At 40.9% G+C, this 24,218-nt stretch overlaps 1 protein-coding gene and 1 non-coding gene across 14 annotated transcripts in view; one reads left to right on the forward strand and one right to left on the reverse strand.

Annotated features, from left to right (window-relative positions):
- Positions 1-24,218, forward strand: part of LOC110527673 (matrilin-4) — a 113,674-nt gene that overhangs the window by 32,194 nt on the left and 57,262 nt on the right. For 4 of the 13 annotated variants that reach the window (XM_090240648.1, XM_090240654.1, XM_090240656.1 and 1 more), the window contains exon 1: positions 18,469-18,707. The exons of 2 other annotated variants lie outside the window; for them this stretch is intronic. The gene's annotated coding sequence lies outside the window, so the exon portion shown is untranslated. Of the gene's footprint in view, positions 1-18,441; positions 18,718-24,218 lie in introns of those variants that run through there. 7 more of the 13 variants (XM_090240657.1, XM_090240659.1, XM_090240653.1 and 4 more) reach the window with 5 other exon arrangements.
- On the reverse strand, positions 20,237-20,291 carry LOC118965409 (U7 small nuclear RNA). The gene has a single exon (XR_005052735.1). It is a non-coding gene; the product is annotated as a U7 small nuclear RNA (small nuclear RNA).

Below are 24,218 nucleotides of genomic sequence, written 5' to 3' on the forward strand. Positions count from 1 at the left end.
TTCGATCACAGAAGTCAACAAATGAGGGTGCCTGGGGACATGCAGGGCCTGGGTTTACCTCCACATTACCCGCGGAACAGAGGGGGAGTAGTATGAGGGTGCGGCTAAAGGCTATCAAAACTGGTCGCCTAGAGCATTGGGGACAAAGAATAAAAGGAGCAGATTTCTGGGCATGGTAGAATATATTTAGAGCATAATGCGCAGACAGGGGTATGGTGGGGTGCGGGTACAGCGGAGGTAAGCCCAGGCACTGGTTGATGATAAGAGAGGTTGTATCTCTGGACATGCTGGTTGTAATGGGTGAGGTCACCGCATGTGTGGGAGGTGGGACAAATGAGGTATCAGAGGTATGAAGAGTGGAACTAGGGGCTCCATTGTAAACTAAAACAATGATAACTAACCTGAACAACAGTATACAAGGCATATTGACATTCGAGAGAGACATACAGCGAGGCATACAGTAATCGCAGGTGTTGATTGGGAGAGCTAGCTAACTAGGTAAGCAGCTTGGTTTGAAGAAATCAACTGTGGGAGAAATTATTAGGAAATGGAAGACCACTGATAATCTCCTTCGATCTGGGGCTCCACGCAAGATCTCACCCCGTGGGGTCAAAATGATCACAAGAACGGTGAGCAAAAATCCCGAAACCACACGGGGGGACCTAGTGAATGCCCTGCAGAGAGCTGGGACCAAAGTAACAAAGCCTACCATCAGTAACACACTACGCCGCCAAAGACTCAAATCCTGCAGTGCCAGACGTGTCCCCCTGCTTAAGCCAGTACATGTCCAGGCCCGTCTGAAGTTTGCTAGAGAGCATTTGGATGATCCAGAAGAAGATTGGGAGAATGTCATATGGTCAGATGAAACCAAAATAGAACTTTTTGGTAAAAACTCAACTCGTCGTGTTTGGAGGACAAAGAATGCTGAGTTGCATCCAAAGAACACCATGCCTACTGTGAAGCATGGGGGTGGAAACATCATGCTTTGGGACTGTTTTTCTGCAAAGGGACCAGGACTGATCCGTGTAAAGGAAAGAATGAATGGGGCCATGTATCGAGAGATTTCGAGTGAAAACCTCCTTCCATCAGCAAGGGCATTGAAGATGAAACGTGGCTGGGGTTTTCAGCATGAAAATGATCCCAAACACACCGCCCGGGCAACGAAGGAGTGGCTTCGTAAGAAGCATTTCAAGGTCCTGGAGTGGCCTAGCCAGTCTCCAGATCTCAACCCCATAGAAAATCTTTGGAGGGAGTTGAAAGTCCGTGTTGCCCAGCAACAGCCCCAAAACATCACTGCTCTAGAGGAGATCTGCATGGAGGAATGGGCCAAAATACCAGCAACAGTGTGTGAAAACCTTGTGAAGACTTACAGAAAATGTTTGACCTCTATCATTGTCAACAAAGGGATATATAACAAAGTATTGAGATAAACTGTTGTTATTGACCAAATACTTATTTTCCACCATAATTTGCAAATAAATTCATTAAAAATCCTACAATGTGATTTTCTGGATTTTTTTTTCTCATTTTGTCTGTCATAGTTGAAGTGTACCTATGATGAAAATGACAGGCCTCTCTCATCTTTTTAAGGGGGAGAACTTGCACAATTGGTGGCTGACTAAATACTTTTCCCCCCCACTGTATGCCCACAAATAAGCATACACCCTTCTTACTAATGATTGACGAAGCATGACAAACAAAGGTTTGTTTTACTTTCACACACAGTGCGCCTTGGTGCATTCTCCCACAGCAACATGTGAAATTCTAAATTACCTCACTTGTGATCTCAGCTGTCATGCCTCTTGGGCACCTCTCCTTTTTATCTTGCAAGGAACAGGAGCTTAAGTCATTACAACCAGACTCGTATTGTGTGCTCCTGGATCATAAGGTCAAATATCTGGACTAACGAGGAGTGGTAACTTGTAGAAGAGTGGTCATAAAATCTGATTTTAAACCTAACCCTAATGCCTAACACTAACCTTAAACTAAGACCAAAAAGACCCCCCCACCCCCACTTTTTAAAATGTAATATAGCCAATTAACCTATCCAAGGGGAAATTGCTCAGTTCTGCCTCCAGGACAAGACTCATGACAATAAACATCAACCTACCAGCTTGTACCTCCACTCTAGCCCTACCGTGACCCTGGGGACTGTGGCACCATAGGGTCACCTGTCATTCAGTCAGCATTTTTCATAGACTGACTCCCTCTTCTGGGACGGCTGGAGATCACTTTCATCAGCTTACTGTGGAAGGAGTCAATCTCCTGCTCATGCAGAGGAAGAGCTTGAGGACCAGGTGAAAGTGCTTCCTTTTGTCTGTGTTGGAGATGTAGAGGGACTTGGCACATGCAAAAATCTAAAGACATTTATTAAAATGGTCAGGAATGCCTTGGATGCTGTGTTCGCACTGTCAACAGTCTTCTGTAATAAAATATTTTGAGAGGGTCAATAGAGCGGTCAGTGTTTTCGGGCTGGAAACACAAAAGGACATGTTTTTGTCATAAAATGGGAGACGCTTTTCACCTTGATCTCTTTTTATTTAGATTCCAACTCTCACCCAGGCATCAGGTTGGTCCTTGAAGATGTTGACAGTGTCTGCCTGAGTGTCACAGTGTCACAGAGTGTCACTGAGTGTCACAGTGTCACAGAGAGTTTGACAGTGTCTGCCTGAGTGTCACTGGAGCTGTACAGGCCCATATAACCAGTCTGTAGCAGTCCACTGCACCAGCGGCTGGGTAAGATTACAGAACTTGTGTCAGATCATGTAGTACAAGACTTTAATTGAATACTGAAGAATGAAAGAAATGCCAAATATGTGGGGGAACATGCATTCTAAAGTTCGGAAAAGGTCGTTTCAGTTTCCATCCTGAGCTACTGATGTAAACACAAGGAGGGTAAAACAACCTATTGTATACACAATGTTCCTTCATACCATACTAAAAGCAACTGCAATCTGGCCAAGGTTAGTTTGACGACAACCTAACCCACTAAACTCTCCGCATGTGTCATGATGACAGGACAGTGTTAAATCCTTTATCATGCATTGATATGACTTATTACCCCATTTGTCATGTTAATGACGGTAAACAAATCTGTTTATTGGTTGAGTACACATATTTGCAGACTTTATTGCAGGTGCTCCAACAGTACAGTAATACCTAGCAATAGAAATACACAAGCACAACAAAAACCATTACATAGGATAAGCCTTGACTAGGATACAATGCATTCGGAAAGAATTCAACCCCTTGACATTTTCCACATTTTGTTACATTACAGCCTTATTCTAAAATTGATTAAAATGTGTTTTTTCCTCATCAATCTACAAACAATACACCATAATGACATAGCAAACAGTTTTTTCGAATTTAAAAAATGAAATATCACATTTACATAAGTATTCAGACCTTTACTCAGTACTTTGTTGAAGCATCTTTGACGCTCATACAGATTGTGTCAAGGCTCAGGAGAAGAACCAGATGCAGACCGTTTCGAAGTAACAAAAGTGTATTACAAAAACAGGGGGCAGGCAGAGGTCAGTAATCCAGGGTGGTGTGACAAGGTACAGAACGGCAGGCAGGCTCAGAGAAGGCAGAATGGCCAAAACTGGGAAAACAGGAACTTAGAGAAAGACGAGCACAGGAAGAACGCTGGTAGGCTTGATGAAACAAAACTAACTGGCAACAGACCGAGAACAGAGGTATAAATATATTGGAGATAATGGGGAAGATGGGCGACACATGGAGGGGGGTGGAGTCATGCACAAAGACGGAAGAAACAGATCAAGGTATGACAGATTGGATGGGGAGTGTCGCTGCACAGCTATTTTCAGGTCTCTCCAGAGATGTTCGATCGGGTTCAAGTCTCTGGCTGGGCCAATCAAGGACATTCATCAACTTGTCCCGAAGCCACTCCTGCGTTGTCCTGTTGGAAGTGGAACTCCAGTGCTCCAGTCTGAGGTCCTTATCAATCTAGAGCAAGTTTTCATCAAGGATCTCTCTTTACTTTAATCCATTAATCTTTCCCTCGATCCTGACTAGTCTCCCAGTCCCTGACGCTGAAAGACTTCCCCACAGCATGATGCTTCCACCACCATGCTTCACTGTAGGGATACTGCCAGAGGAACTCTGGAGCTCTGTCAGAGTGACCATCAAGTTCTTGGTCACCTCCCTGACCAAGGCCCTTCTCCCCCGATTGCTTAGTTTGGCCTTGCGGCCAACTCCAGGAAGTGTCTTGGTGGTTCCAAACTTCTTCCATTTAAGAATGGAGGCCACAGTGTTCTTGGGGACCTTCAATACTGCAGAAATTGTTTTGTACCCTTCCACAGATCTGTTCCTCGACACAATTGTGTCTCGGAGCTCTACTGATAATTCCTTCAACCTCATGGCTTGGTTTTTGCTCTGACATGCAATGTCAACTGTGGGACCTTATATAGACAGGTGTATGCCTTTCCAAATCATGTCCAATCAATTGAATTTACCACAGGTGGACTCCAATCAAATTGTAGAAACATCTCAAGCATGATCAATGGAAACAGGATGCACCGGAGCTCAATTTCGAGTCTCATCGCAAAGGGACTAAATGCTTATGTAAATAAGGTATTTCTGTCTTTAAATGTTAATTAATTTGCAAAATGTTCTAAAACCTGTTTTCCCTTTTCATTATGGGGTATTTTGTGTAGATTGATGAGGGAAGTTTATTTTTACCCATTTTTGACTAAGGCTGTAAAGTAACAATGTGAAAAAAGTCAGGGGGTCAGAATACTTTCCAAAGGCACTGTACATGTAAAGTGAATTAAAAAATATGTAAACATTATTAAGGTGAACAGTGTTCCATGACTCTGGTACAGAACAGTGACTTAGGTTCAGTACAATGTAGACTTTATGATGGAGGTTGAGTAAAGTTTTTCAACCAGGCAATGGGTCACAGACAGAGATAGATGGGAGATGTGAGACATTTGGAGGATGTTTAACCGGTGGGGGCCTTGTCGACTGGATTTTTGGGCGACCTTTGCACAGAGTATTTGTACAGACTGTTCAGGGTGAAACTGCAGATACTGTCTCACTGACTCCCTGCTGACTCTTGGCAGTGGAGAGAAACTTTGGTACGGTCTGCTGAATGAATGGAACTCAATTCAAAAAATAGACAAACTCTCCATTGTTGTTTTTAGAAGAGTGAAGTTATGAAAAATGGCTGACACTTCCAATGTAGGCTACTCCCCAGAATTCAAGATTCTAATAATTTAAACAGCTTTACAATTCCATGATTGATTTAGGTGAACTTGTTTTTTTTCATATCAAAATAAAATCAACAAATTAGCCCACCATTAGGAAAACCTTTTCTTTCTTGTTCGCCATTGCATGGAAGTGTGACTTTGGCATGCCTTCACTCTGAATAGTTCTGAATCCACTATGATATAAGCATATTTTTTAAAGGATCCATTAATACAGGTACTTGGCAAAGCAAGTAGGTTATAATACATACAACAAAAGATGCCTAAGATGGTTCCCACTATGATTTTAGGTGTACAGACTGGTAGGAGAGAAATTGTGTGTTTTTAATTCCTGACTAATCTTCACCCATTACAAGATAGAATGAACTTGTTTTACAAATTGTTTAAAAAAAAGTATTGCTTAAAAAAATTCTGAACAAGATGTGACCATTAGAACAAAGACCGTAACCAGAGAGGAAGAGGTGAAGCGAGAGAGCTGACTCCGCCTCCAAATCTGTGGTCAATGAGAGCCGACATTGGTCAACATAAGCTTAAATTGCTAATTTGCTATGTGAGTCTTATTTGATTGAATAGAAGTTTTGTGATGTTTAGGTTGTTATGAATGTACTGATATAAATGGATGTTGTTCAAATCAAATGTATTTATATAGCCCTTCATACATCAGCTGATATTTCAAAGTGCTGTACAGAAACCCAGCCTAAAACCCTAAACAGCAAGCACATGCTAGAATGTTTGCGCCTCCTCCCGCCGGCCTTCCACCTTTGCTGACATTTATTTCCATTGTTAGAGTGGTCAGTTGAGTATCTTGTCAGTATACAGATCATCTTTGCTGTAACTAAATGGCACCACTCAGCTCTCTGAACAAAGACAACCACATTCAAGGTTTCTTGAGAGATTCTATTTTCTTATTACCCACAGGGCCATGGAATGTGCCTCATAATTTGGTGTGTTGAAAAGGTTCTCCGATATGAGTGGAGAGGTGGACATAGAGACAGAGGAAAGAAGGAAAATAAACCAAACCAAACAGCAGGTTACTGTTCTGAAGATGGACCCATAATTGAACACTCTTGCTGTAGCTGTTGTGCATAGGGCCTGAGTAAAATAATTCCTGTAAAGGGCCTTCTCGTAATTTTTCAGAAGTCAAACTACACACAACCAAAGACATTGTGAGAAAATTCCAAGACAAGTGCTTGGATCGCAGATCAGGGCCGGTTCCCAAAAGCATCTTAAGGCTAAATTAATCGTTAGAACCTTCGTAAGAGCAAATCTCCGAGCCGTTTCCCAAAACCATCATTACTAAAGTTGCACTTGAAAATGCTTGTTTCCCCTAATGCCTCAGAACACTCGTAGAACAGCTAAGTGCGTTGTTAAATACAAAGTTGCCATGTCTTTGAAATTGAAGAGTTTCATTCCAAAACGCTATATATCCTTTTTCAGAAATGTTGGTAAATTAGCTTTATTATTTAAAGAAATTATGAAAGACCATGTGTTTTTTCGCTATCTAATCATGACATGTGGTCGTTCATGACAAATCTATTACTTTATGGTTTCATTTCAGAGATACAAATAATCATGTTTTTGCTAAATTCTATATATCTATTCTATATATCTAATAGTACTGCTAGGTTTTACAGCGTCAAATTTAACAACTTAATTTTTAATAAATAACTGTACAACTTATACATTTGTGACAAATACATACACACACTACCGTTCAAAAGTTGAGTCAATTAGAAATGTCCTTGAAAGAAAAGCTTTAAAAAAACAAAATTGATCAGAAATACAGTGTAGACATTTATAATGTTGTAAATGACTATTGTAGCTGGAAACGGCTGATGTTTAATGGAATATCTACATAGGCGTACAGAGGCCCTTTATCAGCAACCATCACTCCTGTGTTCCAATGGCACGTTGTGTTAGCTAATCCAAATGTTTCATTTTAAAAGGCTAATTGATCATTAGAAAACCCTTCTGCAATTATGTTATGAAATGTTGAAATGTTATAAACTGTTGTGCTGATTAAAAAAGGATTACAACTGGCCTTCTTTTAGACTAGTTGAGTATCTGGAGCATCAGCATTTGTGGGTTCGATTACAGGCTCAAAATGGCCAGAAACAAAGAACTTTCTTCTGAAATTCATCAGTCTATTCTTGCTCTGAATAGAAAGAGGAGTGGGAGGCCCCGGTGCACAACTGAGCAAGAGGAAAAGTACAGTAGAGTGTCTAGTTTGAGAAACAGTTGCCTCACTAGTCCTCAACTGGCAGATTCATTAAATAGTACCCGCAAAACACCAATCTCAACGTCAACAGTGAAGAGGCGCCTCCGGAATGCTGGCCTTCTAGGCAGAGTTGTACAGAGCTGTATAGGCAGAGCTGTACATAGTCTATCGGTAAATAGCCCACCCATTTTTACCTACCTCATCCCCATACTGTTTTTATTCATTTACTTTTCTGCTCTTTTGCACACCAATATCTCTACCTGTACATGACCATCTGATCATTTATCACTCCAGTGTTAATCTGCAAAATTTTAATTATTCGCCTACCTCCTCATGCCTTTTGCACACAATGTATATAGACTCTCCTTTTTTTCTACTGTGTTATTGACTTGTTAATTGTTTACTCCATGTGTAACTCTGTGTAGTCTGTTCACACTGGTATGCTTTACCTTGGCCAGGTCGCAGTTGCAAATGAGAACTTGTTCTCAACTAGCCGACCTGGTTAAATAAAGGTGAAATAAAATAAAATAAGAGTTGCAAAGAAAAAATCATATCTCAGACTGGCCAATAAAAATTGATTAAGATGGGCAAAAGAGCACAGACACTGGACAGAGGAACTACTTTTAGGCTACTATCTGTAATTTTTCCTATCTGTCAAATATATGATGTGTAACAACGTGTGCAAAGATATAAAACATTTGCAGCCATATGTGAAATGTTTCTAGAAGCTGATCTGTCATCAGTAATGTGGAATTATTCTAACGCTAAGGTAAGATTTGAATGGCAAAAGCTGATCAGAGAGCAGTGCTGCCTTTCAGTCTTACAGATGTCGGATCTTAATATTACCCATTTCGTCACAGGAGGAAAATGATCCTGCAGCAGGATGATTTGAAGAAATATTTAAATATATAATCGCTGCCAGGGGGCAGCTGGAAGCGGTGTTTGGAGGCTATACAATTCAATACCGTACCTAGAGGGCTATGGTTTGTGGAAGACCGCAAACCAACCATACTAATATCATCAAGTATTCTCACAGCTTCCTACAGCATTGCTGTAGCGCAGTGGTCTGAGCCGCGAGCTTAAACCCTGAACATCATAAGTTCACGCCCAGTGCTCTGCAATGTTTTAACACTTTGTGTGAACGGAAACTAATGTTGGAGTTGTATACTGTTATTATTTAACCAATCCAAAGACTGCTGCCTAGCTGCCTCAAAAGACACGTACCTTTAGTATGTAGCACTTTTCCAGTAGGTTACTGCCATTTGGAACGTGATTCGAAGGCAGCATCATGTCACAATGCATTCACATTCCACCAAGCGCAAGAAGTTTGTAGTGACATTGTAGCCACTGTAGCAGCATGAGCAACTAGTGCTAGCAATTCAGTGAACAACTACCCCAAAATGGAAATATCTGACATCAATAACAAGTAACAGAATCAATCTCCTCAGTACTGACCATAAAAAAATAGGCTCACATCAATAGCATCATCCCGGATACCCTACACCAGGTATTCCCAAACTGGGCAATGCCGTTGGGGGTGATTCACATTTTATTCATTTTTTTGTCACATTTTAAAACAGTCCATTTATATTTTCCAATGGGGCTATACATTTGGGTGAGGTTTTTTCTCAACTGAGTAGCCAAAAATACAATTAAACCATCTAGTGTTCAGCGAAATAACAACACAATGTCAAATACAGGTAGCCTAGTCAAATAATTAACATCCAATCACAGACGTAAGTGGAATTCCCACGAGAGAGTATGTATCTAAACGTCGCTGCTGCCCATGTTGGTATCTGTACTGATGTCTCAAAAGTCATGACAGCGAGACAGTGGAGTGGTAACGCGGAAATGTACACTTTTTTAAAATTGAGAGACAAGCTTAAAGTTCTCTTTATTGACCATAATGTTCTGAGTTTCTCACACGACTGGCCTATCTGGGTGAGGTATTTTCTCACCTTAATGATCTGAATCTAGGATTACAGGGACACTCCCCAACTATATTCAATGTGCGGGACAAAATTGATGCTATGATTAAGAAGGTGGAGCTCTTTTCTATCTGCATGAACATTGACAACACACAGGTCTTTCCATCGTTGTATGAATTTTTGTGTGCAAATTAACTCAAGCTTACGGACAATGTCAAATGTGATATAGCGAAGCACCTGAGAGAGTTGGGTGTGCAATTACGCAGGTACTTTCCCGAAACGGATGATTCATTATCCCTTTCATGCCCTGCCTCCAGTCCACTAACCAATATCTGAACAAGAGCCTCATTGAAATTGCAACAAGCGGTTCGGTGAAAATTGAATTTAATCAGAAGCCACTGCCAGATTTCTGGATTGGGCTGCGCTCAGTGTATCCTGCCTGGCAAATCGCGCTGTTAAAACACTGATTCCCTTTACAACCACAAAGCTACAGTGGGGCAAAAAAAGTATTTAGTCAAATCAAATCAAATCAAATTTTATTTGTCACATACACATGGTTAGCAGATGTTAATGTGAGTGTAGCGAAATGCTTGTGGTTCTAGTTCCGACAATGCAGTAATAACCAACAAGTAATCTAACTAACAATTCCAAAACTACTGTCTTGTACACAGTGTAAGGGGATAAAGAATATGTACATAAGGATATATGAATGAGTGATGGTACAGAGCAGCATAGGCAAGATACAGTAGATGGTATCGAGTACAGTATATACATATGAGATGAGTATGTAAACCAAGTGGCATAGTTAAAGTGGCTAGTGATACATGTATTACATAAGGATACAGTCGATGATATAGAGTACAGTATATACGTATGCATATGAGATGAATAATGTAGGGTAAGTAACATTATATAAGGTAGCATTGTTTAAAGTGGCTAGTGATATATTTACATAATTTCCCATCAATTCCCATTATTAAAGTGGCTGGAGTTGAGTCAGTGTCAGTGTTGGCAGCAGCCACCCAATGTTAGTGGTGGCTGTTTAACAGTCTGATGGCCTTGAGATAGAAGCTGTTTTTCAGTCTCTCGGTCCCAGCTTTGATGCACCTGTACTGACCTCGCCTTCTGGATGATAGCGGGGTGAACAGGCAGTGGCTCGGGTGGTTGATGTCCTTGATGATCTTTATGGCCTTCCTGTGACATCGGGTAGTGTAGTCAGCCACCAATTGTGCAAGTTCTCCCACTTAAAAAGATGAGAAAGGCCTGTAATTTTCATCATAGGTACACTTCAACTATGACAGACAAAATGAGAAAAAAAACAGAAAATCACATTGTAGGATTTTTTATGAATTTATTTGCAAATTATGGTGGAAAATAAGTATTTGGTCACCTACAAACAAGCAAGATTTCTGGCTCTCACAGACCTGTAACTTCTTCTTTAAGAGGCTCCTCTGTCCTCCACTTGTTACCTGTATAAATGGCACCTGTTTGAACTTATCAGTATAAAAGACACCTGTCCACAACCTCAAACAGTCACACTCCAAACTCCACTGTGACCAAGACCAAAGAGCTGTCAAAGGACACCAGAAACAAAATTGTAGACCTGCACCAGGCTGGCAAGACTGAATCTGCAATAGGTAAGCAGCTTGGTTTGAAGAAATCAACTGTGGGAGCAATTATTAGGAAATGGAAGACATACAAGACCACTGATAATCTCCCTCGATCTGGGGCTCCACGCAAGATCTCACCCCGTGGGGTCAAAATGATCACAAGAATGGTGATCAAAAATCCAAGAACCACACAGGGGGACCTAGTGAATGACCTGCAGAGAGCTGGGATCAAAGTAACAAAGCCTACCATCAGTAACACACTACGCCGCCAAAGACTCAAATCCTGCAGTGCCAGACGTGTCCCCCTGCTTAAGCCAGTACATGTCCAGGCCCGTCTGAAGTTTGCTAGAGAGCATTTGGATGATCCAGAAGAAGATTGGGAGAATGTCATATGGTCAGATGAAACCAAAATATAACTTTTTGGTAAAAACTCAACTCGTCGTGTTTGGAGGACAAAGAATGCTGAGTTGCATCCAAAGAACACCATGCCTACTGTGAAGCATGGGGGTGGAAACATCATGCTTTGGGGCTGTTTTTCTGCAAAGGGACCAGGACGACTTATCCGTGTAAAGGAAAGAATGAATGGGGCCATGTATCGAGAGATTTTGAGTGAAAACCTCCTTCCATCAGCAAGGGCATTGAAGATGAAACGTGGCTGGGGTTTTCAGCATGAAAATGATCCCAAACACACCGCCCGGGCAACGAAGGAGTGGCTTCGTAAGAAGCATTTCAAGGTCCTGGAGTGGCCTAGCCAGTCTCCAGATCTCAACCCCATAGAAAATCTTTGGAGGGAGTTGAAAGTCCATGTTGCCCAGCAACAGCCCCAAAACATCACTGCTCTAGAGGAGATCTGCATGGAGGAATGGGCCAAAATACCAGCAACAGTGTGTGAAAACCTTGTGAAGACTTACAGAAAACGTTTGACCTCTGTCATTGCCAACAAAGGGTATATAACAAAGTATTGAGATAAACTGTTGTTATTGACCAAATACTTATTTTCCACCATAATTTGCAAATAAATTCATAAAAAATCCTACAATGTGATATTCTGGATTTTTTTTCTAATTTTGTCTGTCATAGTTGAAGTGTACCTATGATGAAAATTACAGGCCTCTCTCACCTTTTTAAGGGGGAGAACTTGCACAATTGGTGGCTGACTAAATACTTTTTTGCCCCACTGTATGTGAGAGTGGATTCTCGGCCCTCAATAGCACAAGAGCTAAATACAGGCACATACTGTGTGTGGAAAATGATTTAAGACTGAGACTCTCCAAAACAACCCAATATTGCAGATTTATGTGCATCCTTTAAAGCACACCCTTCTCATTAACCTGTGGTGAGATATTCACAATTGTCGATGAACAAATACGGTTTTATGTAAGATGGTTAAATAAAGAGCAAAATAATTGATTATTATTATGTTATTAGTGCCCTTGTCCTTTAAGAGCCTTGTCACTTCCCACAAGCCTAGTTGTAATAAACTCATACGTTTAATAAATGTATCGTATAGTGTGTGGCAGGCTTACAATGATGGCAAAAAAAACATGTGCTCGCCAGAGGTAGCCTTACTGCCATTAGGTACCGAGATGAGATCCTCAGACCCCTTGTGAGACCATATGCTGGTGTGGTTGGCCCTGGGTTCCTCCTAATGCAAGACAATGCTAGACCTCATGTGGCTGGAGTGTGTCAGCAGTTCCTGCAAGAGGAAGGCATTGCTGCTATGGACTGGCCCGCCCGTTCCCCAGACCTGAATCCAATTGAGCACATCTGGGACATCATGTCTCGCTCCATCCACCAACGGCGCGTTGCACCACAGACTGTCCAGGAGTTGGCGGATGCTTTAGTCAAGGTCTGGGAGGAGATCCCTCAGGAGACCATCCGCCACCTCATCAGGAGCATGCCCAGGCGTTGTAGGGAGGCCATACAGGCACGTGGAGGCCACACACACTACTGAGCCTCATTTTGACTTGTTTTAAGGACATGACATCAAAGTTGGATCAGCCTGTAGTGTGGTTTTCCACTTTAATTTTGAGTGTGACTCCAAATCCAGACCTCCATGGGTTGATAAATTTGATTTCCATTGATAATCTTTGTTTGTGATTTTGTTGTCAGCACATTCAACTATGTAAAGAAAAAAAGTATTTAATAAGAATATTTCATTCATTCAGATCTAGGATGTGTTTTTTTAGTGTTCCCTTTATTTTTTTGAGCAGTGTATTTTATTTCTGCGTTTTGTGTAGCGCCTGCAGGGTTGAAATATGCTACCCTCTGTTTACTTTTTGAGCAGTGTACTAGGCGTGTCAAAAAAATTGTCAAAGACTCCAGTCACCAAAGTCATAGATTGTTCTCTCTGCTACCGTATGGCAAGCAGTACCAGAGTGCCAAGTCTAGGACCAAAAAGCTCCTTAACAGGTTTTACCCCCATGCCATAAGACTTCTGAACAATTAATCAAATGGCCACCTGGACTATTTACATTACAACCTGTAATTCAAATAGATTTTTTATTTGGATTTCATGTAATGGACATACACAAAATAGTCCAAATTCGTGAAATGAAAAAAAATTACTTGTTTCAAAATATTTAAAAAATATTATTTTTTAAACGGAAAAGTGGTGTGTGCATATGTATTCACCACCTTTGCTATGAAGGCCCTAAATAAGATCTGGTGAAACCAATTGCCGTCAGAAGTCACATAATTAGTTCAATAAAGTCCACCGGTGTGCAATCTGTCACATGATCTCAATATACATACACCTGTTCTGAAAGGCCCCCTGAGTCTGCAACAACACTAAGCAAGGGGCACCACCAAGCAAGCGGCACCATGAAGACCAAGGAGCTCGCCAAACAGGTCAGGGACAAAGTTGTGGAGAAGTACAGGTCAGGGTTGGGTTATAAAAAAATCAGAAACTTTGACCATCCCACGGAGCACCATTAAATCCATTATTAAAAAATTTAAAGAATATGGCATCACAACAAACCTGTCAAGAGAGGGTTGCCCACCAGAAGTCAGGGACCAGGCAAGGAGGGCATTAATCAGAGAGGCAACAAAGAGACCAAAGATAACCCTGAAGGAGCTGCAAAGCACCACAGCGGAGAATGGAGTATCTGTCCATAGGACCACTTTAAGCCGTACACCACGCCACAGAGCTTGGCTTTACGGAAGAGTGGCCAGAAAAAAGCCATTGCTTAAAGAAAAATAAGCAAACACGTTTGGTGTTCGCCAAAAGGCATGTGGGAGACACCCCAAACATATGGAAGAAGGTACTCTGGTCAGATGAGACTAAAATTGAGCTTTTTGGCCATCAAGAAAAACGCTATGTCTGGCGCAAACCCAACATCTCTCATCACCCCGAGAACCTCATCCCCACAATGAAGAATGGTGGTGCAGCATCCTGCGGTGGGGATGTTTTTCGTTGGCAGGGACTGGGAAACTGGTCAGAATTTAAGGCATGATGGATGGCGCTAAATTCAGGGAAATTCTTGAGGGAAACCTGTTTCAGTCTTCCAGAGATTTGAGACTAGGACCGAGGTTCACCTTCCAGCAAGACAATGACCCTAAGCATACTGCTAAAGCAACACTCGAGTGGTTTTAGGGGAAACATTTAAATGTCTTGGAATGGCCTAGTCAAAGACCAGAGATCAATCCAATTGAGAATCTGTGGTATGATTTAAAGACTGCTGTACACCAGTGGAACCCATTCAACTTGAAGGAGCTGTAGCAGTTTTTCCTTGGAGAATGGGAAAAAATCCCAGTGGCTAGATGTGCCAAGCTTATAGAGACATACCCCAAGAGACTTGCAGCTGTAATTGCTGCTGCAAAAGGTGGCTCTACAAAGTATTGCCTTGGGGGAAAGTTTAGAGCGATGGATTAGTAACCGAAAGGTTGCAAGATTGAATCCCCGAGCTGACAAGGTAAAAATCTGTCATTCTGCCCCTGAACAAGGCAGTTGACCCACTGTTCCTAGGCCGTCATTGAAAATAAGAATTTGTTCTTTAACTGACATGCCTAATTAAATAACGGGAAAATAAAAACAAGTAAAATAAAATAAAATAGTTATGCACGCTCAAGTTTCATTCTTATTTCTTGTTTGTTTCACAATAAAACATATTTTGCATCTTCAAAGTGTGTGGTGTAAATCAAATAATACAGGCAACAAAATAGGAAAAATGCCAAGGGTGAATACTTTCGCAAGCCACTGACATGTACAAATTACCTAGACTAAACTGTACCCCCAGTATATAGCCTCGTTATTGTTATTTTGTGTTACATGGTCCTTTTTTAACGTTTATTTGGTACATATTTTCTTAACCAACAATGCAGTTCAAGAAAGAGTTAAGGATTTGTAAATAAGCATTTCACAGTATTGTATTCAGCGCATGTGACAAATAAAGTTTGATTTGAGGTAAGCTTGCATGCATGATATCATACAGGCTATGTTTTATTGAGATAGTAAAAAAGCTTATTTAACTGACTTTTAAGGATGATTAATAGCCAGAATAGTGGTGTTGCACTGTGAAGCTTATTGTTCCATTGGAGCTGCAGTTTTTGTCTAATGAGTAGGCTTGGATTGTGATTAATTCATACTATAGTTCATTAACTATCACACCCGTGGTGTATACAGTGCATTTGGAAAGTATTCAGACCCCTTGACTTTTTCCACATTTTGTTACGTACAGATTTTTTTTTTAATCCTCATCAATCTACATACAGTACCCCATAATGACAAAGTGAAAACAGATTTTTTTTTACATTTTTGCTAATGTATAAAAATAAAAAAATACCTTACATAACTAACAGTCTATGTGCTATGTGACTCGAAATTTAGCTCACGTGCATCCAGTTACCATTGGTCAACCTTGAGAGGTTTCTACAACTTGATTGGAGTCCACCTGTGGTAAATTCAATTGATTGGACATGATTTGGAATGTCACAGCATAAACCAAGCTATGAGGTCGAAGGAATTGTCTGTATAGCTCTGAGACAGGATTGTGTCGAGGCACAGATCTGGGGAAGGCTAGCAACACATTTCTGCAGCGTTGAAGGGGCCCAAGAACACAGTGGACTCCATCATTCTTAAATGGAAGAAGTTTGGTACAACCAAGACTTTTCCTAGAGCTGGCTGCCCAGCCAAACTGAGCAATCGGGGGAGAAGGGCCTTGGTCAGGGAGGTGACCAACAACCTGATGGTCACTCTGACAGAGCTCTAGAGTTCTTCTGTGGAGATGGGAGAACCTTCCAGAAGGACAACCATCTTTTCAGCACTCCACCAATTAGGCCTTTATGGTAGAGTGGCCAGACGAAAGCCACTCAACAATAAAAGGCACATGACAGCCCGCTTTGAATTTGCCAATAGGCACCTAAAGGACAAGATTCTATGGTCTGATGAAACCAAGATTGAAGTTTCTGGTCTGAATGCCAAGCGTCACGTCTCGAGGTAACACCATCCGTACGGTGAAGCATGGTGGTGGCAGTATCATGCTGTGGGATAGTTTTCAGCGACCGGGACTACGAGACCAGTCAGGGTTGAGGAAAAGATGAAAAGAGCAAAGTAAAGAGAGATTCTTGATGAAAACCTGCTCCAGAGCACTCAGAACCTCAGCCTGAGATGTGGGTTCACCTTCCAACAGGACAAGGACTCTAAGCACACAGCCAAGACAACACAGGAGTGGCTTCGGGACAAGTGTCTGAATATCCTTTAGTGGCCCAGCCAGAGCCCGGAATTGAACCTGATCGAACATTTCTGGAGAGACCTGAAAATAGCTGTGCAGCGACACTCCCCATACAACCTGACAGACCTTGAGAGAAGAAAAGGGAGAAACTTCCCAAATACAGGTGTGCCAAGCTTGTAGCGTCATACCCAAGAAGACTCGAGGCTGTAATCGCTGCCAAAGGCGCTTCAACAAAGCACTGAGTAAAGGGTCAGAATAAGCCAAGGGCGATTTATCTATTTGACAAGCATTTTGTACAATAGAAATAAAGTACTTCCTTGTTTATCATGCATACCAGACACTTTGAATGTTGGTGTAGCCTACTGACTTATTTTATTTGTTTCCTATTTATGTTATCCAAAAGTGTCTGGTATGGTCATTTCTTATGAACATTGGGGGTAAAATAACCCTGGACTGTCCATATTTGAAATGTGTAACTAAATCAAACCCTTATCAACTCAGTAGGTCTATATGTGCGTGCTGAATGCAGTCACCCTAACCGCTAGACCACCCCAGACCACTGTTGAACTACATTTTGAGTTCATTCATAACCTTAGGATACACTAGAAACTTGTTTGTCATAGATTAGTGGAGACCTATATCCATCTTGTCTTGATTGTATTTTATTTCACCTTTTATTTAACTTGTCAGTTAAGAACAAATTCTTATTTACAATGACGGCCTGCACCCACCAAACCTGGACGACGCTGGACCAATTGTGCACCGCCCTATGGGACTCCCAATCACGGCCGGTTGTGATTCAGCCTTGATGCATCAGGAAAATTCTCTATGGCAAAATAGTGATCGAGTTAAGATCCAACATCTGTATCAGTATCGACACATGCCTCAACAACCCACTTAGCAATCGTTCTCTCTGCGTAGTGTTTTGGGGAACACCGTTGTGTTGGAAAGATGCATCGCTAAAACACTCAGAAGCCCAAGTTCCATTGCTAACATGAAACCGGGCACAGTATAATAAAATTGGGGTTTAAACGCACAGGACAACAACTGTCCATCACTGGCAAATCCCTAGGCCAAACACATTATATAGCAAAACAATAAAAACATCCAAGCTTACTGTATGTACAGTAGTTTTCCCACTGACTTTATGTACCAGTTCAGTTTTATATGCTAGTCTCGTTTCTGTAGACATAGTGATGTATGTTAAAATGTCTCATTGAATTGTCTCACAATAACTTCACTCTTACAACTATTTTCCCCTTATATAGACTTTAAGAGGTGAGTGGGGCTCTATGCTCAGAGAATGTTTTGTCCAGATCCCTAAGCTCTTATTTGACCCTGGGTTCACAGTTGACTTGAGCTGTCTGCCTAAACACCAGGGTGCCAGGAGTTTAAATTAGACTTTCTCCTAGAGGTCACGGCATCAGGAGCACAGACCTACTGGTTCTTCACACCATGCATGGCTACATAAGGCATGAAGTAAACAAAATGCACTCCAACAGTTACGAAACTAGGCCAACATTACTGTTAATGTTGTCATTGGTAAGTCATTGTTACAGTATTAGCATTGGTCATTTGGAAAAGCACAGTGGGTAGCCTAGAGTTAAATAGTTTTATTAAACTTTATTTAGTCATCTCAATAAGTTTGAATTTATTGTATTCCACACAAAAGGCGCAAGATCATCCCAGTCCTGGCATGTGTCCCTCCTGTGCCTTCCCAGCGGTTCCTATTTCAAAGGGGGGTGGGGTCTACACTTGCACTGTCATTGCCTGTATTTTAATACCTGCATGAGCCTCCACTCCTTCATTCCATGACAGAATACCAGTTGAGACGAGGCAAAAACCTCACAGGAACACTCATTCCTCCCAGCTTGGTGACTTGAATCTTGGATACCTTTGCTTTTACTTGGACTTTTTGTGAGTCACAACAGGCATTTTGTGTGTTTTAAAAAGTTGCATTTACAACAGTAGCTTACCTGTTCCATTCCAACGGCCAAGGTTCGTCCTACCCAGCATCATTCCCAGGAGAGTGAGTGAATCCCCGGGTGGGTACAGGTGAGTAGGGTCCATGGAATTCTGCAGATGCTGAAAATGTAATGGAGAGAGCATGTTTTTTTTCCAGTATTCAATGACTGCATATCTATAGACCAGTGTCAGTGTGTTTTGTTTTGCTACTCTATAAGCCAATACATATTTTGGTCAAACAGGCAACATGACCCAGTAAGGAAATGTCTGTCTGACCCTTCATTAGCGGCACTATGGGATTGTCATTTCTGATGTTACCATCATAGGGTATAATAAGAGTTGCCAATATGATGTCTATCCCTGAGGTGTAGCTAATTTATATACACCTATACTGCTCAGTCATATCAAAGCTATGTATGCACTACTGTGCAGTCACGGTAGTCTACACTTGAAGATAAAAAATGCTTTGTAGTAAAACTATTACAAATATTTACAACTAATGTTGTTAGTATTAGTGTTAGGCAAATACATTACTGTAGTAGAAATTGCAGCATCAGTTGCTGGTAGCCTATCGGTTTGTGCTGGACTAGATAATGATTATCTTTAAAGAGTTCATTGGGATAGGATGGAATTAATCAAATCTATATTTGCCAATCTGTGCTTATTAGGCTAATGGTTTGATGAAATACTATTATTAAATTGCAGTTTAAAAAGTATACGTTAAACAAAACTTGGCTTACACTATCATTTAGTACAATTCATTATTTAGAAACTATCATCAAACAGGATAATATCCAACAAACCCACATCTCCCAGTGAAATTGTGTATAATGAGAATTGCGGTTAGTTTAAAAAACAAAAAGTGATTCTATACAACCTGGTTATCAATGCAACATTATCTATTGTAGAGTGAGTATGTTGAGGGTGCTAACTGCCGGTATGTGTGGGTGCACAGTGACTGCCTGGAGAAGAAGAGGCAGGAGAAACTGCTAACAGTAGCAAAGTCCACATCTGCTTCCAATCGAGAAGGAACAAGAAGCTGCTGTGTCTTAATCTGAATATGTACTCAAGCTGTCATTCAACTCCCTTCCAGCCACAGAGCCAGCCACAACTGTCTATTCTCTTCACTCACTATGAATGTGTAGCTCACTCTCCCTTCCTCCCTCTCTCCCCTTCCTCTCCCACCTCTTTCTCCCCTCTTGTAGAATTTACTTAATTAACTTGGTGGAACTTGATGTGCACCAGATTCATTCATGTAGAAATTAATTGACCAAATTTTGTCTTGTCTTTTGGGGGAGGTAGAACTCATTAGAATAATACCAAGCATATTTCGCAACCGTACCTTAACAACTGCTGGCTTAGGAACTGGCAGAGAAGCTCATCTGTGAGAAAGAATCCCCACAGGAAAAATAGTTGTATTACTATATTTATATACTATACTATTCACTGGTGTTTTTGCACAAAAACATTACAATGAACACTGTGGTATTTACTGTTGTGTTTTTGCTGATATGACTGTAGTATTTACTGTAGTGTTTTTGCAGACATTAGTGTAGCATACTGAAGTCTGTTTATTTATTTATTTTATTATCCTTTTTTATGATATTTTTGGGGCTTTCTCCTTGAAGAAACCTACCAGACAAATACTAAAATTGCAAATTTTCCATAACCTGTAAGTAGGTAGGACTGGGGAATGAATGGCTAGGTTCAGTTATTCTGCTCTTTTCTTTAACCTGTAGGGAACAAAATATATAGTCACAAATATGAGGGAGGGAAAGGGCATATGCAAATTGTATAGTATTCTACAGTATACTACAACATTCTATAGTTAGCACTACACAATCAAGGGATAATACAATGTGTAGTATAGTATTCTACAGTATATTTAAAAAATCTATAGTAAGCACTACATGATTGAGGGACACTACAGTGTGTAGTATAGTATTCTACAGTATGCTACAAAATTCTATAGTAAGCTCTACACACGATCGAGGGATAGAAAAGTGTGTAATATAGTATTCTACAGTATACTACAAAATTCTATAGTACGTACTACACATGATCGAGAGATACTAAAGAGTATAGCATACTACAGTTTACTACTATAGAATGCTATAGTAAGCACCATAGTATTTTTTTGTAAACAGTAGTATTTTGTTATGTGGGGCAGATGGGAGCATAAAGCTCCCTACTGAAATCTTCACTATACCATCCATTGTTAATGTCATGATCTTGGAAATGAGCAGACCAAGGCGCAGCATGAGAATAGTTCCACATATTTGTTTAAGTGAAACTAACAAAACAAAATAACAAAACTTACAAAGACCGTGAGGATGTAGTGCCCAAACACTACGTCTACCAGCTGCCTCTAATTGGGAAACACACAAACCACCAACCTAGAAATCTATAAACTAGATAACCCCCCCCCAGTCACGCTCTGACCTAAACACCATAGAGAACCGAGGGCTGTCTATGGTCAGGGCGTGACAGTTAACTGGAAATAAATCTTTTGAATGTAAAGAAGTGTTTCATTTAGTAGCTAGGACGAACACAACTCAAAGAGCTAGAACTGACACAATTAATTCATTTGGGAGGTACTTGAGTTTAAACATGATTACCTGAAAACATTTTGTCAATCTGGCATAGTAATTCATAGTTATTATTTCTCAATTCAATAGGTGACTCTGGGATGATGTCCTTCTAGGCAGAGTTGCAAAGAAAAAGCCATCTCTCAGACTGACCGATAAAAATAAAAGATTAAGATGGGACACAGACACTGGACAGAGGAACTCATCCTGAATGCCAGCATCCCGGAGTCGCCTCTTCATTGTTGACGTTGAGACTGGTATTATGCGGGTACTATTTCATGAAGCTGCCAGTTGAGGACTTGTGAAGTATCTGCTTCTCAAACTAGACACTCTAATGTACTTGTCCTTTTGCTCAGTTGTAATGTACTTGTCTTCTTGGGCCTTCCACTCCTCTTTCTATTCTGGTTAGAGTCAGTTTGCACTGTTGTGTTGTACCAGATCTTCAGTTTCTTGGCAATTTCTCAGAACAAGAATAGACTGACGAGTTTCAGAAGAAAGTTCTTTGTTTCTGGCCATTTTGAGCCTGTAATCGAAACCACAAATGCTGATGTTCCAGATACTCAACTAGTCTAAAGAAGGCAAGTTTTATTGCTTCTTTAATTAGCACAACAGTTTTCAGCTGTGCTAACATAATTGCAAAAGTGTTTTCTAATGATCAATTAGCCTTTTAAAATGATAAACTTGGATTATCTAACACAACATGCCATTGGGGCGAACACAGGAGTGACGGTTGCTGATAATGGGCCTCTGTACGCCTATGTAGATATTCCATAAAAAATCTGCCGTTTCCAGCTACAATAGTCATTTACAACATTAACAATGTCTAGACTGTATTTCTGTTCAATTTTCTGTTATTTTATTAAATAAGGCAAAACAATCTGCTTTTTTTTTCAAAAACAAAGGCATTTCTAAGTGACCCCAAACCTTTGAATGGTAGTGTATATATATCTTTTTTTTAAATGGGAATCACATTCTTCTCAATAGGCCATAATGGATTTTGGCCCAATAGGCCTGGCATATTGCCACGTTCAAGGAGCTTTCCGTTTTGATTGGCTTATTTTGCCTAAAATCTTTAGGACTACCTATATAAAAAAAACTGCATCTCTGCCCAGCCTGGCAAGAGTGACCAAAGGGATGTTAAGCATCCCCAGTGGCTCTGCAAATGTGGATGATATTCTCCGCTGCTGGCCTGCTCTCCTGCTCTCCAGTCACCATAGCATGAGCCTGAAGCCACAGACTGGCCAAACTCGTGTTTTAAAAATAAATTCAAAGGCACTAATAAGTAATGTTTTGTTTAATTTGTATTCAATTCTAAGTATGTCACAGCCTATATGTGCAATTTCTAGACTATAGTGATTTAATACAAAGAAATGTTTAAATGCTGAGCACTTTCCAACAGGATTTCCAACAGCAGAACTCCGCTCACATACTCTGGTAGTGGGGCACACTGAAGCTTCTTTGTACCTGCACACAGACAAATGCACAGGGTTACGGCATGAGGCTTCTAAAACACACGTCTAGAGTTACAGTGCCTTGCGAAAGTATTCGGCCCCCTTGAACTTTGCGACCTTTTGCCACATTTCAGGCTTCAAACATAAAGATATAAAACTGTATTTTTTAGTGAATGATCAACAACAAGTGGGACACAATCATGAAGTGGAACGACATTTATTGGATATTTCAAACTTTTTTAACAAATCAAAAACTGAAAAATTGGGCGTGCAAAGTTATTCAGCCCCTTTAGTTTCAGTGCAGCAAACTCTCTCCAGAAGTTCAGTGAGGATCTCTGAATGATCCAATGTTGACCTAAATGACTAATGATGATAAATACAATCCCCCTGTGTGTAATCAAGTCTCCGTATATATGCACCTGCACTGTGATAGTCTCAGAGGTCCGTCAAAGCGCAGAGAGCATCATGAAGAACAAGGAACACACCAGGCAGGTCCGAGATACTGTTGTGAAGAAGTTTAAAGCCGGATTTGGATACAAAAAGATTTCCCAAGCTTTAAACATCCCAAGGAGCACGGTGCAAGAGATAATATTGAAATGGAAGGAGTATCAGACCACTGCAAATCTACCAAGACCTGGCCGTCCCTCTAAACTTTCAGCTCATACAAGGAGAAGACTGATCAGAGATGCAGCCAAGAGGCCCATGATCACTCTGGATGAACTGCAGAGATCTACAGCTGATTTGGGAGACTCTGTCCATAGGACAACAATCAGTCGCATATTGCACAAATCTGGCCTTTATGGAAGAGTGGCAAGAAGAAAGCCATTTCTTAAAGATATCCATAAAAAGTGTTGTTTAAAGTTTGCCACAAGCCACCTGGGAGACACACCAAACATGTGGAAGAAGGTGCTCTGGTCAGATGAAACCAAAATTGAACTTTTTGGCAACAATGCAAAACGTTATGTTTGGCGTAAAAGCAACACAGCTCATCACCCTGAACACACCATCCCCACTGTCAAACATGGTGGTGGCAGCATCATGGTTTGGGACTGCTTTTCTTCAGCAGGGACAGGGAAGATGGTTAAAATTGATGGGAAGATGGATGGAGCCAAATACAGGACCATTCTGGAAGAAAACCTGATGGAGTCTGCAAAAGACCTGAGACTGGGACGGAGATTTGTCTACCAACAAGACAATGATCCAAAACATAAAGCAAAATCTACAATGGAATGGTTCAAAAATAAACATATCCAGGTGTTAGAATGGCCAAGTCAAAGTCCAGACCTGAATCCAATCGAGAATCTGTGGAAAGAACTGAAAACTGCTGTTCACAAATGCTCTCCATCCAACCTCACTGAGCTCGAGCTGTTTTGCAAGGAGGAATGGGAAAAAATTTCAGTCTCTCGATGTGCAAAACTGATAGAGACCCCAAGCGACTTACAGCTGTAATCGCAGCAAAAGGTGGCGCTACAAAGTATTAACTTAAGGGGGCTGAATAATTTTGCACGCCCAATTTTTCAGTTTTTGATTTGTTAAAAAAGTTTGAAATATC

This window comes from Oncorhynchus mykiss, chromosome 7 (genome assembly GCF_057628025.1).
Source record: "Oncorhynchus mykiss isolate SJ-2025 chromosome 7, ASM5762802v1, whole genome shotgun sequence".
In the NCBI taxonomy this organism is placed as follows: Eukaryota; Metazoa; Chordata; class Actinopteri; order Salmoniformes; family Salmonidae; genus Oncorhynchus; species Oncorhynchus mykiss.